The sequence below is a fragment of the Neophocaena asiaeorientalis genome, unplaced genomic scaffold (genome assembly GCF_003031525.2).
Source record: "Neophocaena asiaeorientalis asiaeorientalis breed wild unplaced genomic scaffold, Neophocaena_asiaeorientalis_V1.1 scaffold184, whole genome shotgun sequence".
In the NCBI taxonomy this organism is placed as follows: domain Eukaryota; kingdom Metazoa; phylum Chordata; class Mammalia; order Artiodactyla; family Phocoenidae; genus Neophocaena; species Neophocaena asiaeorientalis.
Genome location: NW_020185325.1, coordinates 1,062,901 through 1,066,695, shown reverse-complemented (window position 1 = coordinate 1,066,695; position 3,795 = coordinate 1,062,901). Strand labels below are relative to the sequence as shown.

Genomic DNA, 3,795 nt, shown 5'->3' with positions numbered 1-3,795 from the left:
CATCCCCAACATTTCTGTGCATACCTTTAGTTATTGTTGAAGTTTTAGAAAACAAAAATTCTAGTTGCTCTTTCATGTTGGCATTCTGAATGGGATGTATACTAATGCTCGAAATATAGCTGAATCAAATAGTTATTAGCTGTCTCAGTTTTCTTGGGGAACACATATACCATAAATTATTTGGAAAACTGGTTTTAAAAGCAATCTATGAGGCCTTTATACTGTCTGGCTCTTGTTACTTAGAGGAAACCCCTGGCGAATCCTCTGAATGTGAATTGTTACAATGCTAACTATTACCTAAATTTTATATTAATTCTAATATTTCTTTATGTATATTCACGGATGGTCTGTATACTTAAAAAGACCCATAACTACTTTGAGCATAAAAATATTTCTATTATTTCTTTAAAAACAAGACAAAAATTAAATTAGCAATCCTTTTCCCTTTCACCATTCTGGCAGCCTACTCATGTGAACCGAAATATGGATAAGGAAGCATATCTGGTTCTAATTTCTGAACTCAACACCAGATGTTGTTTTCAAGGTTTGCCTTTAAAAAAAAAAAACCTAACTTTCATGAAGCCATCTCAGTCCAAGGGGTAGGGCGAATCACTGCAGATTAAAATTTTGAATTTATATTTTACTATTAAACCATGCTTATGAGGAACATCTCCAGCGAATCATCCATAATGACCAAAGAGACCTTTTCAATATAAATATATACACTGCTCATATATTGTCAAATCTTTTAAAATAGAATATGGGATGTGCAGTTTTTCTGAAATAGAAACACCATGTTCCTTATGAAGGCCCTCACACACTGCAGCAGGAGAGAGAGGACCTTGGGAAAAGTTTGTATCACAGGAGACTTGTGAGACAGTCAGTTTTGTGATCTGTATTTACTCTACAAGTTTGTGCCATGGACAAATGTGAGTCATATGTTACTGCTGAGTATAGGGAATCTCCAGCCATTCATGAAATTAAAAGGTAAAAAATATTTGCCTTTTTTTTTTTCTTTTTCAGCTCGTGACTAAGTTATTTATTTAAGCCATCTCCTGCTATAAGCAAAGGGATGGAAGATCAGTATAATGGTCATCACTGGATACAAGGAGGTGAGCTTCAGGTCCCGTACAATTTTCTGGTCCGTGTGTGCAGAGTACTGGTTCAAACCAGTGCTGTGGTCTTCACTGGGTAGTGGTCCAGGTTCTCTTTGTTCGTCTTCATAGCCAATTGGAAGCGGATTCACATGAGGGTTATGGAAAGTGTATGGTTACCATCTCCCCAGGGAAAGGGCTTGGACCTGATGCGGATATAGGGGTAGGCGACGAACTCGGGTCTCTCCTCCTCTCCGTGGTGCGACTTCAGGAAGACATTCAGCATGTTCACTCCCACCCCGGGGAGCGCCACGAAGAAGGTGAGGGCCTTCCACAGGCGATCTGAGCCCTCCTCGCTGTGGGTGCCACTGTGGGCACCACTCGACATAGGCTGGCTCGACAGCAGGGAACGACCTAGCAGCCCAGAAACCTGGGCTCCAGCTGCCACTGCCATCTTCGACCAGGACCCATATTTACCTTTTAAATAATCTTTTCCAGGTTGTTGCCCAACAGTCTTTTTCAGGCTCTTTGTAGTTGAAAGGAAATGTAATATTTGACAACTTCAAGTAGGCTCTTAACCAAACAGAATAACCAAATGTTGAAATGCTGATGGTTATTTACGTAGTTATACCTGTAGTTACTTATATGTGTTGCTCTTTCCTTAAACTAAGTATTAGGGATATGTATATTTCTCTATTTATATTAATATGGCATTTAGTGAGTTTTATCTTATTTGAATATGCTAAAAGCAGATGAGAATTGTGAATGGGGTTGTACATAAACTACGACTAAAGAGCATCTACTAACATTAATTCAACAAACAAGGGTTGAGGGCACTCAGAAATGGAGATCTAAGACGCATGTGTATAAAGCAGAATCTATGAATAAAGAGAAACAAGCATGAAAAACTGTAATCATGTATCATAAGAACTCAGAGTATTGGGTAGACTTTCAGCCGTTCTTCATTTATTCAGCAGTGTTTATTGATCACCTGTTATATGCTGGGCTTCAGAGATACCATGGGGCAAAGGGAGCAAGACAGACACAGGCCTTTCCTCTTGGAGCTTACATTTCCATTTGTCCAGGGGACATTCTCACCCAGATGTACATAAAAAACAATGTATGTAAAATTGACCTAATGATGTCTGCCCTGAAGTCAGCTTTTCCTTCTGGTATCCTCACTTTTGTTAATGGCACTTCTATTCCCTCAATTTCTGTGGCCTCAAACTTGAAATTGTCATCTCTTTTCCTTTTCCTCTCATAATGGTACTGTTGAGCTTGCTTTCAAAATACCTTGCCATCTTCTCTTCTCCGTCCTCACTCTCCCCTTTTAGTTCCTCACTATCTATCTTTAACCGGGCATATTGCAAAGTCTATCTGATTTTACTTGTCTTCAATTTTTTTCCTCTCTCATTTATGTGGATAAAACTGTTAGATAATTCTTCCTAAAGAAGAATACTAATCACATCACCACCTTGTTCAGGAGCCCTCAATGTCTCCCTAGTCTTTGTCTAATTAAGCAAAATCTCCCCAGTCTGTTATTTATGCCTACCATAATAGCCCTGATCCCACTAACCAATGAATATAATTTATATTTATGTCCAAATTACAATGGTGCTGAGCTACCCTCTGCAGAGGATATTCCTTAAACTTCTGGTTCTTATTATCTAACTTTGCTTTGGATTTAAAAAAAACGAGAAAAAGAAAAAGAAAGCTGTTTTCAGCTTGTGTATGGGGTTTTCCTGAAGATTACTGTATTCCTTTATATTCCAATAACAATAGCACAGGCCTTCTTCTGCCTCTCTGATTATGTGCTCTTTTGTCTATTTTCCATTCTTGATTGTGAGAACCTACAGAATGAAACTGACAAGGCAAGGGCCTCCTAGGTGGCTGGAGAAAGGGAAGAAATGGCATAGAAAAGCAAGACTCCTCTTGAGCCAGTTGGTAGATGGGAAAGGCTGGCAACAGTCATACATTAATAATTTTGAGCCCAATCACACCCATTTGCCAGCTGTAGTCAACACTTAGCATCTTCCAACTTCTTCCTTTCTGCTTTCCTCTTGTCAACACCTGCTTCATAAAAAGCTCAATGAAGGAGCTGACCACTGTTCAATCATGAGAACACTGACACTCCTGCCAAGAGCTGGCTCCCAAGGCTGACTCCTGGACCTCACCCTACAGATGAATGGGACTGTAGGCTCTTCCCCCAAACACATCTGATTTCTTGTCCCCATGTCTTCCCTCTTTCTAAATGATATCTTCTCATTTCTGCCTGTTATAGTCCTGTCATTCAAGTTCCATATCTCATGCCAGCTACTCTCTGATGCTTCTTCCAATCTCTTTAACAGCAGGGTGATCATACTCTATGCCAAAGAAACATTCCCAACTACCCTGAATAATCTGCATTATTCAAGACTAATTTCCCCATACCATTCAAAAATGGTGACAAGCATTTCTCTTTATCAGCCCCTATGTGGGGATTGCCACATGGTAATAGCATAAACAGAATTTTTAATTTACTTCATCTTTTGAAAATATGTAATTCATGATAAATTCTAAACATTTTGAAAGATGTACATTATTTTGAAATCTGTGTGTAAAAGGACACCTGAAATACCTCTATTTGTCCATAACTCTGCTGTAATCTAACTGAAGAATATCAGGATTATAGGCATAAAAGTTAAGTCTATATGATATAGGA

General features: G+C 38.9%; 1 pseudogene; it reads right to left on the bottom strand.

Annotated features, from left to right (window-relative positions):
• Positions 1–1,242: 1,242 nt before the first annotated feature.
• On the bottom strand, positions 1,243–1,548 carry LOC112392598 (cytochrome c oxidase subunit 6A1, mitochondrial pseudogene; annotated as a pseudogene).
• Between the last annotated feature and the right edge of the window lie 2,247 nt (positions 1,549–3,795).